This window comes from Hypanus sabinus, chromosome 4, assembly GCF_030144855.1.
Source record: "Hypanus sabinus isolate sHypSab1 chromosome 4, sHypSab1.hap1, whole genome shotgun sequence".
Lineage (NCBI taxonomy): Eukaryota > Metazoa > Chordata > Chondrichthyes > Myliobatiformes > Dasyatidae > Hypanus > Hypanus sabinus.
In genome coordinates this window covers 116758231-116774477 of record NC_082709.1, presented here as the reverse complement: position 1 = coordinate 116774477, position 16247 = coordinate 116758231, and the positions used below count along the sequence as shown (strand labels likewise).

General features: G+C 41.7%; 1 protein-coding gene across 1 annotated transcript in view; it reads left to right on the top strand.

Moving 5' to 3' along the window:
* The first annotated feature begins 4523 nt into the window (after window positions 1-4523).
* LOC132393138 (uncharacterized) overlaps window positions 4524-16247 on the top strand; it is a 60291-nt gene continuing 48567 nt past the window's right edge. The window contains exon 1 of the mRNA XM_059968007.1: window positions 4524-4711. The gene's annotated coding sequence lies outside the window, so the exon portion shown is untranslated. The remainder of the gene's footprint in view (window positions 4712-16247) is intronic.

The window sequence follows — 16247 nt, the reverse complement described above, 5'->3', positions numbered from 1 at the left end:
TACACACCTTTATTACCTATGCTGAAGTGCATGACCATGCACTTCCCTACACTATATTCCATCTTCCACTTATTTGCCCATGCTCACAAACTAAGTATTTCTGCAGATCCCCTGCTTCTTCAACACTACCTTCCCCGCCCCACCTATCTTCATATCATCCACCAACTTGGTCACAAAGCCATCAATTCCTTCATCCAAATCATTGACTTATAACATGAAGAGAAGCAGTCCCAACACAGACCTCAGCAGCACACCACTAATCACCGACAGCCAACCAGAAAAGGCTCCCTTTATTCCCACTCTTTGCCTCATGCCAATCAGCCAATCTCTATTCATGGTAGTACCTTACCTGTAATACCATGGGCTCTTATCTTGTTAAGCAGCCCATGTGTGACACCTTGTCAAAGGCCTTCTGAAAATCCAAATAAACAACATCCACTGACTCTACTTCGTCTATCCTGCCTGTTATTTCCTCAAAGAATTCCAGCAGATTTGTGAAGCAAGCTTCTCCCTTGAGAAAACCATGCTGACTTTGGCCTATTTTATTATGTGCATCCAAGTACCCCAAAACCACATTTTTAATAATAGACTCCAATATCTTTCCAATCACGAAAGTCAGACTAACTGGCCTATAATTTTTCTTCCGCCTCCCTCCCTTCTTGGAGTGGAGTGACATCTGCAATTTTCCAGTCCTCCAGAATCTAGTGATTCTTTAGAGATCTTTACTAATACCTCCACCTCTCTTCAGCCACCTCTTTCAGAACTGTGGGGTGTAGTCCATCTGATCCAGGTGAATTATCTATCTTCAGACTTTTCCGCTATGATAACCTGCAGGACAATGTACCCAAGTTCCACTGATATGTCATCATGGCTATTCGGGTAACAAAAGTACTGGACCATGTTTATACAGACACGGTATTTACCAAGCTATCCCACGCCCTCATCTTGGCCTCTCTGACAACATCTCCATAATGTTAATCCCAGCATACTGACCCTACCAAAAATTGACAAACCAATCAATGAAGCAATCTCTGTGCTCCAGGACTGTTTAGAAAGGACTAAATGGCAGATGTTCAAGGAGGGCACCACAAATGAAAACACAGACCTTGAGGAACATGTCTTATTTGTCATTGGCTACATCAGTAAGTGTGTAGAAGGCATTGGTACCTCAATAATGGTCATCTTATGGCCCTACCAGAAGCACTGGCTGAATGCTCAGATGCACTTCTTACTAAAAGCCTGAATTCTTCCTTCAAGTCCGGTGACTGTACAGCTCTTTGAGCAGACAGGAGTAACCTCGTCTTAGGCATCAAAAGGACAAAGACCACCTATGAACAAAAAATTCAGGTACACCTATCTGATAACGATCCCCAGCATATATGGTTGGGCATCAAAGGCATGAGAAAACAGCATCGACAGTACCAGTGACACTACCCTCCCTAATGCTCTAAACAACTTCTATGCATCTTCAAGGCTTGCAACACAATGCTGGCCACAAAAGCTACCCCATCCCAGATGAGCCACCACTGTTTGTAGCAGCAGCAGACATCATGATAAGGACTGCAGAGGGTCAACCTCGTAAGGCAGTTGGATCAGACAACACCACTAGGGCAAATACTCAGGGAACATGCAGACCAGCTCACTGATGTCTTCACAGACATCTTCAATACCCCATACATCCAGGTTGCAAATAACTTCTTCCTTAATGTCAACAAGACAAAGGAGATGGTTATCAACTTCAGGAGAACTCGCACCATTCATACCCCCCTTTTAATCAGCAGCAGAGTCATGGAATCTGCAAGCAGTTTCAAACTTCTGGGAGTGTGCATTACACATGACTTTTCATGGTCTCAGAACACATCCTACACAGTCAAGAAAGTTCATTAATGCTTCTACTTTCATAGGAGGGTGAAGAGAACTAGACTTTCCACATCCAATGTTCATGTAATTCCACAGTTGTGCAGTACACAGCATCCTGACAAGCTGTATCACAGCATGGTATGGAAACTGTTTTGCATCGGATAGGAAAACTCTACGATGGGTAGTCATAATTGCCCAATGCATCACCAGCACCAGCCTACCCGCCACCAAGATCACACTTACAGAAAAATGCTAGAAAAGGACCAGAAACATCATGAAGGATTGCACTCATCCTGTTCATCCTCCACCCACTAACCCCACCACTACTTCATCATTTCCTGTCAGTCACCTTATGTACAGCCTAGTATTACTTTATGGACACATAATCAATCTACTTATATAAGCAATCTTATGTGTTTATAGTTATTGTGTTTTTTATATATTATTATGTTTTTTTGTGCCGTATCAGATCTGGAATAACAATTATTTCATTGTCTGTCACACTTCTGTATAGGAAATGACATTACACAATCTTGAATTGCTACTACAATTTTGAACACCATTGAGTGTAACTGACCTTTTGTATTATTGTGATCTGTGTGTAAGTACCATTAAGTGTCTTTAGATTCTTTACAGCTTATCATGATTTTATAACAAACTCAGGTCTATTTACTAAAAATACATAATCCCATATTTGGAGTTAGTTTCATACAGCACAGAAACAAGCCCTTTGGCACACTCGGTACACATGGAGCTGCAAGCACACATTTATATGAATCTTATTTTATTTGCCCCTCCAATCCATTGGTAGTTAATAGATTCTACCGATCATCTACAAAATAGGGGTAATTTATAATGCCAATTATACTGCCGTCTGCATTGAAATCCATCTAGCATAACATTGCCTACTGTTTGCCCTAGCAGTATCTAGCCACTGCCATAGTCCTTAGGTCACTAGTTCCTCAAATCTAGTTTAGCATTTTACTTTCAGTTAACAAATTTAAATATCAGAATGTAACAATTGATGAGGAAGTTTAGGTATATACATAATGGGCACTGCTTCTGTCCCATCTCGGGCCTCACCTTCATTGGGTGACACTAAAACAGGCGGGGGTTGATCAGCTACTCCCGCATATACCTACCTGATTTTACATTGAAATAGAAATAATTGAGTTGGTGCATTAGGTGCGTGTACAGGAATTAAGTTTCCTGGCTCTAGTTGTGGTGGTAAGGGGTAAATCCTCACCATTATACACAGAGGGGAGCTCTTGCTTCTCTATCCTTGCCTACCAGCCCACTCTTGCACATGGTGACACCAAATTTGCAGTCATAATTGTTTAGCAAATATTGTCATAAAACTACAATACACAACTAATCAAAAGTGAGATGTGGGTACAGCAATTTTTGAAAATCAAGTAACTAAAGGCACTGGAAATCTTAAATAAAAACAGAAAATATATTCACAGATACTGCCTAGCCAGTTGCCTATTTTCAGTATTTCCTGTTTTTATTTGGTACAATTTTTGATCAGGCAATTTCAGGTTTATCTTAAATCTTGCAGATTCAGCAGTTCCAGTCACTCTTGTATGTTTATATTAGGAAGACATTCCTAGTCCTCGTGTTGAATCAGGTGGCACTATTATTCTGGTTTATAACAAATGGTAGCTCATTATGATTTGAAATAGGTCTAGAAATTAATTTGCATTTTTTGTGTTAACACATTGCTGCATGGCTCCCTAACGTAGTTGAAAACTGATGCTTCCAGTTCCTGTTCTGTTTCAGAGATAAAAAGCATTTCCTTTTGAATTCCTCACTGTTGCCAGCATAACATTAAGTTCATTGACAGAGACATTCAAATGCTGGTGGATCACAGGGACGGATGGAGGAATGCATCCTCTAAAAGGTGAACACAGATTTAAATAGCCAACATTAGATCTCAAAAAATAAAGGACAGTTCAGGGGCAGAAAATATAGCCTAGCTATTAGATCAATTTTCAAACTTCTTTTTAAACCTACACACTAGTGATTTAACCTAAAGCGAATTCAATTGACGGGCTTAATATTTATTTCTTGGAAACACAAACGTCGCAAACGTTCAACAACGCCCATTTCATTCACTGGGGGGAAAACACATAAACCAGAAGAAAAAACGCGCAAACAATGCATTTAAGCAATGGGCGTGTCAACAACGAGCAAGTCCTTGCCTTGGGCGTTGCTTTGCACAGAAGCATTTGCAAAGTTCGCAAACGCACCGAGACGGTAGAGTTCGGAGCGTTGCTCCCCACCCCTAGCCCGTCAAATTTTGGCGATGCATTAACAGCTGCGCAGTGTTGCCTCGCTATCATTGGACCGGGTCTACAAAGCTTTTTTTAGTGGAGCGTGTGTGTCTCTTCCGTTAAAGCGCCATTCGAGCGGCGGCTACAAAAGGGACGTGGGAGAACTCGACGGCGAAACACCCCGGAGCCCGCCCGTCCGTCCGCCTGCCATGTCGGCCAGCAACGGTGAGGCCCTTGTCATTACATTCCCGCCCCATCCGCCTGGCTGCGCGGCTCGCCTTCGCCGAGTCCTCGGTGGCCCCGCGTTCGCAGCGGTTTCCGCATCCCATCGGCCGCAACGCGACAAGAAGAGCCCAGAAACGGTTAAAGGGCGTTCGCTGAGCGACTCCGTCCCTCCCCACCCCCAAACGCTGGCTTCGCGCCGCACTCATTGCGCGCCGAATCGGGCCGCGCGCTGCCGAGCGTTGCCCGTCCTGACGTCACCGACCCGGCGCCTCGGGCGCAAGTGCGCGTGCGTGCCGCCGTGGTCCGCTTCTTCGCGACCCCCTCGTTCTCCGCAAGCTCCGCGTACCAAGGTGGGGGTCGTCTAAATATATAGGTGGGACCCCCCCCCAAGATCATTGTCTGCAATGCATTGGGTGCATTGCAAATCATGTCGCTGAGGTACAACCGGTCTTGGCCTGAGTGAGGGTTCCAGAAATAGTTTTACGTGTTTCTGAACAGAATGTTGTACCGTTTTTATTTACTTTATTCCCCCCTCTCAAAAAACACGTTATACGGTATTTTATGGATGATTTGTCATGATGAAGATTCTTAAGAATATCGTGTCCTCTGGAATTTCGGGATAAATATAAAACACTGACTACTCCGGTTATCAGCGCATCAGTAGTTTAACATGATGTGCTGTATAGATATCAGGAAAGAATTAGCTCCATTGAGAGGGCTGATTGTTTATACCATATGTGGGGGGAGGCATCTTGAGGTCGTGAAATCGGATATATGAATTGAAGTTTTTTTAAATCTTAATTTTCTTGTTTGCCCTATTCGATAACGTTTTACAACTCTGCAACTCCCATAATCCCTGTCAGAAACACACTGAGTCTCAGCAATTTGCAGAACGGTAAACTTTATTTTTCGAGTCTGCAGAGTCGGACCCAACCAGCTCCTGCTAGATTGAGTGCCGAATTACACTTTGCACAGTTTTTTTATACCCTACTTGTTTACGACTTTGTGAGTTGCACTTATGTGAGGTGCAGACATTCTTCCTTAATCTCATTACAAAATTACAAATGTGATTACCCTTTGGCCCACTTATCAGCCTCAGCGCATTTTGACTGTTATTGTTCAACCGTTAAGCATGTCTTCCCGTTACCCGTATCGCTTCTTTAATCAGCAAGCTATTGTTTCATCCTCATTTTGCAAATTGGTTTATACGTTGCCCTGCAAGTTGCTTTGCACGCTCTTTCTGTGTCAGCACATTCTAAATGGACTCCTTAAGTACCGTCTTTAATTTAATCATTTCTCTCAATCCCTAAACTCGAAATCCCTTGAATTTCAGATAATAAGCTCACAAAACAGAGGCAGAATTAGACCATATGGCCCATCGAGTCTGCATCATTAATCGATCATGGCTGATTTATTACCACTCTTAATTTCATTCTCTTGCCATTTCCCTGACTGCTGGGTGCATGCCCTTTCCACTGCCTCCAATCTCACATCTTTAACACCATTGATGAAAGCACTTCTTAAAATAATAAAGTATATTTATTATAAAAGTATATATACATTATACAACCTTGAGATTTGTCTCCAAACCAATAGTCCCAAAACGAAGAAATCCAAAAGTACTTATTTTTATAAAAAAGATTGTCGAGCTCTTAATGTGCAATGCAAATGATAACCACAAGGAAATAACGTTCTGAACTGAAGTCCGCAAAGAGAGACCCATAGTTCAGCACGTTGTTGAGTTGTGGAGCAGCAATCCGAACCATCCCTCACATTGGGCCCCAACACCCTGACCCTGGCGCTTAATCGGCGTACAAACATTGGATTCAATTGCCTTGATATGCTCTGGGGCCAGGACTTCACCGCCTGGATTCAGCCTGTACCTGACCTTTCACATTTGGCTCTGCATGTCAGTCTCTGGATCCTGAGCTTGGTGATAAATTTAAGGGTGTTATTTATTTAAGTTTTAATTTGTAAATCCTGTTCCGGTTTGGGGGGAAATGGTATGAAGAGTGTCCAAGAGCTGTGCTGGCAAAAATAACAATTATTTGGTAGTGGTGACCATTTCAGGTATGAGGCACTGGACAACAATTTGGAGTGGAACAAAATTAGAGTGGGTAACTGAGACCTTGGCATAAGGCTTTAATGAGGAGGGGCAGAAGCTAGGCTGAGGTTGTTGTCAAGTTTCTCGTTCTTTTAGTTCCTAGCTAGCATTGTGAGAATGTATCCCTGATCACCAGTGTGCCCCTCATGCAAGATGTGGGAGGTCTGGGAGTGTTGTGGCCTCCCTGATTATTACTTTTGTGAGAAAAGCACCTAGGTGCAGCTCCTTATTGACTGTGTTAGGGAAATGGAGCTGAAGCTGGATGACCTGCCTCGTTCAATAGAAGTGAAAGATAGTCACACCTTAATTGCAGGAGGCTAGTTAGGTGACTGTCAGGAAACAAAAAGAGAGAAAGGCTGAGAGTGCAAAGTATGCCTGTCTAGCAAGTATACCACTTTGGGCCTGTCAGGGGGAAGCCACAGTGACCAGGTCTCTAGCCCTGAGTCTGGCTCTGTGGCTCAGAAAGGAAAGGAGGAAAAGAGGAGTGCAGTAGTGATAGGGGATTCAGTAGTTAGAGGAGCAGGCAGGAGATTTTGTCGATGTGAAAGAGACACCCAGGTGGTGGAAAACATTAAGATTCTGGGACCGGATGGGAAATAGCCCAGGTTACTATGGAAGCAAGGAAAGGGATTGCTGTGCCTTCGGCAATGATCTTTGTGTTCTCACAGGCCACAAGAGTAATACCAGAACATTGGAGGGAGAGCAGTAATTGTTATTCCTTTCTTCAAGAAAGGTAATAGGGATAAGCCTGGGAATTAGATCAGTGAGTCTTGGATAATGGTGGACAAACTATTGGAGAGGATTCTTAGAAACAGGATCTATGAGAATTTGGAAATGCATGGTATGATAAGGATAGCTTTGTGAGGGGCAGATTGTGCCTCATGAGCCTGATTAAATTCTTCCAGGAAGTGACAAAATAAACTGAAGGTAGAACAGCAGATGTGGTTTATATGGATTTTAGTAAGACATTCAAAAAGGTTCTCTTTAGTAGGTTTATTCAGAAAGTCAGGAGGAATGGGATCTAAGCTTCATGGACTCAGAATTGGCTTGCCCATGGAAGGCAGTAGGTGGTAGTAAATTGAGTGTATGCTGCCTAGAGGTTGGTGACTGGTGATGTTCTGCTGAAAACCTTTTTTGTGACCCCTGTTCTTTGATTTTTTTTAAATAAATCATTTACATAAGTAAGTGGAAGGGTGGGTTAGTAAGTTTGCAAATGACACCGAAGTTGATGGTGGTGTGGATCATGTAGAAGGTTACATTGCATCATTGTTAGGATACACAGCTTGGCTGAGAAATGCCAGATGGAGTTCAACCTGGGAAAGTGTGAAGTGAAACAACCTGGAAGAATGAAATTGAAGTCAGAATACAGGGTTAGTGGCAGGATTCTTAGCAGTGTAGAGGAACAGAGGTACCTTGGATAGGTTGGTTAAAAAGGTGTATGTTGTATTGCCTTCATTAGTCAGAGCCCCGGGTTCAGGAGCCATGAATTAATGTTGCAGCTCTATAAAACTGGTAAACCACACTTGGAGTATTCTGTTCAGTTCTGGTTGCCTCATTATAGGAAAGGCGTGTTAGCCGAAGTGAGGGTACAGAGAAGATTTGCCAGGAAGCTGCCTGGATTCTTATGAGGATAGGTTGTGTGAACTAGAGTTTGCCCTTTGGAGCAAAGGAGAATTAGAGGTGAATTGAAGAGGTGTACAAGATGACAAGAGGCATAGATAGACTGATCAGACAGCACCTTTTTCCCAGGGCAGAAATGGCTAATATGAGGGAGTATATTTTTAAGGTGATTGGTGGAAAGTATAGGGGAGATGTCAGGTAGGTTTCTTACACAGTGGTAGGTGTGTGGAGTGAGCTGCCAGGGTGGTGATAAAGGCAGATACATTAGGGACATTCAAGAGACTCAGATAGGTACATGGATGAAAGAAAAACGGAAGGAAGGGTTAGTTTGATCTTGGAGTATGTTAGAAGAATGGTACAACATCATGGGATGAAGGGTCGTTACTGTTCTAGGAACAGTACTAGCCTTTACATGCCATTATTTTATACTTTTAGCATAGACTTGGGCATGTTTCATTACATAATTTTTGTCAATTTTTTTTGTCTAATCACCTGACCAGTAATGAATTTAGGTAATCCCATATTACTCCAATGTAATTGATAAGTATTCTGATAAGCCTGTGCTTTTTCTCTTTCCGTGCTATGTTACATGCATTAAACAATTCCTATTAGAGGGCTTTTTCTCAAAAACTTTGTAATTGTAGTGAAGTCTGGTTAGTGCTGTTTTGACCATAACTAAAAGCCTGAAATAGCATTTTGAAGTATTGCATTTAATAAAAAGTTTCTAGTGTAGGCTTCCAGATGAGCTCTATCCTTACTTTGGCTATCAAAGCGTAGAGTAACCATCAAGAATCCCCACAGCCTTAGATGATCCTGTGACTTCAGTCTCTGAAGCCAATGTAAGAGCATCCTTCAGGAGGGTAAAACCATGGAAAGCATCTGGCCTTGATGGGGTACTGAAGTCCTGTGCTGATCAACTGGCTGGAGTGTTCATTGGGATCTTTAATCTCTCGCTATGATAGTCTGAGGTACCCACCTGCTACCAGCAGGCTTCAATTATACTAGAGCCTAAGAAGACCATGATAACCTGCCTCAATGACTGTCATCGAGTCACACTTACATACACAGTGATAGAGTGTTTTGGAAAGTTGGTGATGAAACACATCAACTCCTGCCTGAGAAGTGACTTGGATCTGCTCCAATTTGCCTACCGGCACAACAGGTTCAGTAGGTGCCATTTCATTGGCTCTTCACTCAAACCTGGAATATCTGGATAGCAAAGGTGCATTAATCAGGATGTTTTTTTATTGACTATAGCTCGGCATTCAATACTATTATTCCCTCAAGACTGATCAATAAATTTCAAAACCTTGGCCTCAATATCTCCTTGTGCAATTGGATCCTCAACTTCCTCACTTGCAGACCCCATTCAGTTCTGATTGGCGCCAACATCTCCTCCACAATCTACATCAGCACAGGTGCACCACAAGGCTGAGTACTTAGCCCCCGATCTACTTGCTTTACACTTAAAACTGTGTGAATAAGCACAGCTCCAAAGCCATATTTAAGTTTGATGACACCAGTCATAGGCTGAATCAAAGGTGGTGATGAGTCATTATATATGAGGGAGATTCTGCTTTTTACACGCTGATTCATCACCACCTTTGATTTGACCCACGACCGTGGTGACATTGGCATTGGTGCTGTTCTTAGCCATACGATACATATTGCTTATTTATTTATATGTATTACTTTCTTCTCTTTCTCTTTTTGTATTTGCCATTCATTGTCTTTTGTATAGTGGTTGTCTGCACTGTTGTTTGTGGTCTTTAATTGATTCTATTGTGGTTATTAGATATTTAGAGTGTACCCATAGGAAACCTTCAGAAAGGATAAAACAAGGGAACACACACCAGTGTATAATAAAAGGATTAGAAGTAGAAAGTGTGAGCAATTTCAAGTTCCTGAGTGTCAACATCTCTGAGGATCTATCCTGGGCCCAACATATTGATGCAGTTACAAGGAAGGCATGACAATTTCTATATTTCATTTGGAGTTTGAGGAGATTTGGTATGTCACCAAATACACTTGCAAATTTCTGTAGATGTACTGTGGAGAGCATTCTAACTGGCTGCATCATCATCTGGTATGGTGGGGTGGGGCAGTACGTAGGATCAAAATAAGCTACAGGAAATTGTAAACTCTGTCAGCTCTGTTGGCCAGAAGAAACTGAGGCTACGTCCACACTACACCGGATAAATCCATAACCGAAGCTTTTTCTCTTCATTTTTACCCTCCGTCCACACTAAAATGGTGTTTTCCTCCCCCACAACGCTCTCCTGGGTGGGTAATTTTGAAAATGCGGCTTGGGCAGATCAGTGTGGACGGGGTAACCAGAGAAATCTGAAAATGCTGTCAGATGGCAGCGTGCTATTTCATTGTTTTCTTGAGCACAACCTAACAATTTCAGAACAGACGGCAATGAGACTGAAGCCAGAAGAGTTAGAAATGTACTCACCAAATACTTTGACCCATAACTTACTGAATAAATAAGTATACAGTCGGCCCTCCTCATCTGTGGGGGATTGATTCCGAGACACCCCGTGGATACCGAAAAACACGGATGCTCAAGTCCCTTATTTAACCTGTCTCAGTGTGGTGGTCTTTAGAACCCAGTGGAACCCCAAACTTTATTTAACATGCTCAGTACGGTGAACATTAGGACCTGGCAGTGCAGCTCTGAATCCGCAGTTTTTCTGTTCACGAAAATAATCACGATCACGATTGAAAATAAAGTGGAAATAATAAAGTGATTGGAAAAGCATTCGGCTATAGTCGGTCAACAATCAGAACAATTTTGATGGAGCATGTGAAAGGCCCCCCCGATGAAAGCTACAATTATTACTAAGCCCTGGGAAAAAGCCTCTGACTATCCACACAATCAATGCTCTCAGTAATTTCATTTTATCAATTGAGCAGTTACTTTTCTAAGTTCCTTTTACTGATTTTTTTAAGTGTTACAAATTCTTCCAGAAAGATTTATTTTGTCAGATTAATTGGGATTTTCCTAATGTTAATTTTTAGCTCTTCTAAGTTGATGGTGGCTGGTAGTGTAGTGGCATCCACACCGGACTTGAAGGCGAGTGGTCTCATGTTCAGATTCTGCCAGTTCCTTGCTCGCTTTCAATCTGTGCTGGGTTAAGTGTTGAGCTAGCAACTCAGCCTCGTGAAAAACAGACAAAAATGCTAAAGAATGGCATGGTTGCCACCCGATGCGCTACAAAGCGCAGAAAGGAATAACAACAATTAAAAGTAGCAGTTGAAATATACAAAGTTTTTAAACTGGCATTCAGAATGGATTTCATTGTCCATGCAGTGTGGTAGGTGCACACTCTTAATATTAAGATTACTTAAAAATAAGAGGACATTGCTTTGAATGGATGCTCTCAGGATGAGACTTTTCATTCTAGAACAAAGGAGATGTCATCCTTTTTCAAAGAAAGGAACTTCCCTTTCTTCACCATCAACGCTGCCCTCAACCACATCTCTTCCATTTCACGCACATCTGCTCTTACCTCATCCTCTCCTGCCTCCCTACCAAGGATAGAGTTCCTCTTGTCCTCATGTACCACCCCACCAGCCTCCACATCCAGCATATAACTCTCTGAAGTTTCCATCACCTCCAACTGGATCCCACCTCTATCACATCTACGCCCCCCCCCCGCCCACTTTCTGCTTTCTGCTCCCTATGCTACTCCCTTGTCCATTTGTTCCTCCCCACTGACCTCCCTCCTGGCATTTATCTTTGCAAGCCGAACAAGTGCTTCACCTGCCCCACCTCCTCCGTCACCACCATTCAGGGCCCCAAACAGTCCTTCCACGTGAGGCGACACTTCACCTGTGACACTGCTGGGGTCATATACTGTGTTCGGTGTTCCCTGTGTGGCCTCTTGTATATCAGTGAGACCTGACCTACAAATTCCATTTCCAGAAAAGTTGGGATATTTTCCAAAATGCAATAAAAACAAAAATCTGTGATATGTTAATTCACGTGAACCTTTATTTAACTGACAAAAGTACAAAGAAAAGATTTTCAATAGTTTTACTGACCAACTTAATTGTATTTTGTAAATATACACAAATTTAGAATTTGATGGCTGCAACACACTCAACAAAAGTTGGGACAGAGTTAAAATAAGATTGAAAAGTGCACAGAATATTCAAGTAACACGGGTTTGGAAGACTCCACATTAAGCAGGCTAATTGGTAGCAGGTGAGGTATCATGACTGGGTATAAAAGTAACATCCATCAAAGACTCAGTCTATGCAAGCAAGGATGGGTCATGGCTCACCCCTTTGTGCCAAAATTCATGAGAGAATTGTTAGTCAGTCGAAAAGGAACATTTCCCAACTCAAGGTTGCAGAGAATTTAGGTTTTCAACATCTACAGTACATAATATTGTGAAAAGATTCAGAGACATCTCAGTGCGTAAAGGGCAAGGTCGGAAGCCACCGTTGAATGCGCGTGATCTTTGAGCCCTCAGGCGGCACTGCCTAAGAAACCGTCATGCTACTGTGACAATTATAGCCACCTGGGCTCGGGAGTACTTCAGAAAACCATTGTCACTTAACACAGTCTGTCGCTGCATCCAGAAGTGCAACTTGAAACTGTATTACACAAGGAGGAAGCCATACATCAACTCTATGCAGAAATGCCGGCGAGTTCTCTGGGGCCCGAGCTCATCTCAGGTGGACCGAAAGACTGGGGAATCGTGTGCTGTGGTCAGATGCATCCACATTTCAGCTAGTTTTCGGAAAAAACTTTCAATTGCAAATCTACAATTAGTATCCTCAGTTCCAAAACAATTAAAAAGTGTTATTAAAAGGAAAGGTGATGTAACACAATGGTAAACATGCCTCTGTCCCAACTTTTGTTGAGTGTGTTGCAGCCATCAAATTCTAAATTTGTGTATATTTACAAAATACAATTAAGTTGGTCAGTAAAACTATTGAAAATCTTTTCTTTGTACTTTTCTCAGTTAAATAAAGGTTCACGTGAATTAACATATCACAGATTTTTGTTTTTATTGCATTTTAGAAAATATCCTAACTTTTCTGGAAATGGGGTTTGTAGATTGAGAGACCGCTTCGCCAAGCATCTACGCTCTGTCCACCACAACAAGCGGGATCTCCCAGATGCCACCCATTTTAATTCCACTTTCCATTCTGATATATCCATCCATGGCCTCCACTATCGGGATAAGGCCACACTTCGATTGGAAGAACAACACCTTGTATTCCATTTGGGTAGCCTCCAACCTGATGGCATGAACATCGATTTCTCAAACTTCCAGTATTGCCCCCATACCCCCCTTCACTATTTCCCATCCCCTTGTCCCACTCTCATTTTCTCTCCTTACCAGTTCATCGCCTCCCTCTGGTGCTCCTCCCCACTCCCTTTCTTCCATGACTTTCTATCTCCTTCACCAATCACCTTCCTGGTTCTGTGCTTCATCCCTGCCCCTCTATGTTTCACCTATTGCCTGGCGTTTCTCTCTCCTCTCCCCCCCTTTCAAATCTACTCCTCAGCTTTTTTCTCCAGCCCTGCCAAAGGGTTTCAACCGGAATCGTTGACTGTACTTTTTTTCCATAGATGCTGCCTGGCCTGCTGAGTTCCTCCAGCATTTTGTGTGTGTTGCTCGGATTTCCAGCATCTGCAGATTTTCTCCTAATTGTGAATGCTTTAAATTAGCTTCTTTATCCCCATCTACTTCTATTTCATGACAAGCAGGAAAGAGGATATGATGTATGTGGGGGAGAAAAGCAAAATACTCTGCTTACGACAAAATAAACTTGAAACATGACTCATGGTATTGAGCAAATGTTATTGTTAGCTTATCAGCAGATTGTTTTTTTAAGCATAACAATGACACCCTTCAGCAATGTCCAAACAGCGGTCCTAAATTAATGCTCATGAAAAGGGAAGGTTAAACTTTGAGCCATTAACTGCTTAAAGGACTTGCGTCACAGACTTAAGAAGTTTAAACTTTTTGAGAATTAAGCAGGTTGCAAGTTTCCAGTTAGAATTTTGATGAAGTAGGATTGTGGAACATCTCATGGGATAGCAGTAAAAAGTATAACTAGTTACATGAAAGAATTGGCTCTGCTTTTAGATTGAGAGAATTAGTGGCTGTGATATAAAGGGCAAGGCCATTCCATGAAACTAATGTACAATAGATATAGGGCTGTGGCAATGGTCTGTAGAATCTAGTTTCAACTTTACTCAACATTCAAAATTTTTTTGTACCTGTAACACATCTGTAAGCCTGCAAAACATTATGCAAAACAACCATTAAATAATATCCAAAGTTTGCAGTCAATAATGGCAATCTCTGATGACCTTGCCCAGATCCTTTCCAACCCTACCACAAAACAAACTGCAAGGAGATCTTGTAGCTTTGCTCATTATGGAGACTGTATGTGACACAAAGTTTCACAGTTGTGTGGAATTAGTGTGATGCAACACAAAGCCTTGGATCACAATTGTGACCATACCAGCAGCTGAATTACCAGCACTTGCTATCTATCCTTGGGGACATTTGATGTTGTGGCATTTTCACATAACAAACTTCAAAAAGTGAAGAGCTGGGAAGTGGGTTACATTTAAATGAAATTAGCAAGCTTTTTATTTCAAAAATAAAATAATATCAGAGATATTCAGCAGGTCAGACACAAACTGTGGAGAGAAAAACTGGATTAATGTTTCATCATAAACACCAACAATCTGGAATGTTTCTTTCTCCAAAGAAGCTGCTGACCTGAGTACAGCCAGCAATTTCTGTTTTTATTTCACAGTTTCAGTTCTATTATATTCCACATCTTTTTTGATTGCTGTTTTTTCAAATTGGTTCCATCAAACATGCTTGTTTTTCACAAGATTAATTTATTTATTGATTTGCCTTTTCCAACATCATAACTGTACCATTATGTAAAGTTGTTGTTTCAAGGCATTAGGCAGCAGGGTACCATAATTGCATTTGCAATCAGAATTATAATCCAATAGCAGAAAGCCAAGAGGTAAAATCACTTCTTTCAATATAAATGTTAAAAACTGCCAATAGTTAATAAGGAAAAGTCCACAGTGTGAATTGAAGCACTCCAGTAACTAGTCATTTCTCAGTTGACACAAGAAAGGATATTGGCTGAACGTAAAAATGAGAAAGTCTGCAGATGCTGAAAATCTTAAGCAACACACACAAAATGCTGGAGGAACTCAGCAGGTCAGGCAGCATCTATGAAAATGAATAATCAGTTGACATTCTGGGCCAAGACCTTTCTTCAGGATTGAAGGGGGAAGATGCTAGAATATAAAGTGAATCTTCACTGATACTCCTGGAGATTCTCGAGGGCTCTCGTGTTATTTTGCCCCAGCTTTTATGTTCAAGATGAGTTTTAAGAGATTTCTTTGCAATACTATGAAAATCCATCAGATAGGAGATGCTCTTTACGCCTCTGGAAACGAACAGTGGTTTGAGAAGAGCCAGGTGAATGAAGAAGTAAAAGTCTTCATGAGAAAATGAAATGCTTGCCAATCTAAGGAGACATGGTGGCAGTGGTGAGTAGGTATGCGCATATGGAGAATTGGAAACATTGAAATTGTTTTTACAGAACAGCAGCATATGTTAAGTATCTCTACAAGATTGTGTGACTTCTAGTGCATGGGAATATATTTAACTTATTGAAACTCTAGCTGTGTGAACTCTGTTGTACAGTTGGCCCTCCTTATCCGTGGATTCCGCAGTGCGAATTCAACCTACCACGGATCAGGAAAACCCGGAAGTTCTCTCTCTAGCACGTTGTTTGAGCATGTACAGACCTTTTTCTTGTCATTATTCCACAAACAATCCAGTATAACAACTATTTACATTGTATTGGGTATTATAAGTAATCTAGAAATGACTTAAAAGTACAGGCAGTCCCCGGGTTATGAATGAGTTCCGTTCTTGAGTCCGTCTTTTAAGTTGGAACAGGTACATCCAGTATTATTTAGTGTCAGTTAGTCAAACGTTTTTCTTAGTATATAGTATATATTTTACCTTTCAATGCATATAAAACACTTAAGAAACATACGTTAAACCACTATAATTAAACCACTGCGTTGCTTAGTAACAATTGTAGCTTTCATCGGGGCAGGGTCTTTCACATACTCCATTAAAGTTGTT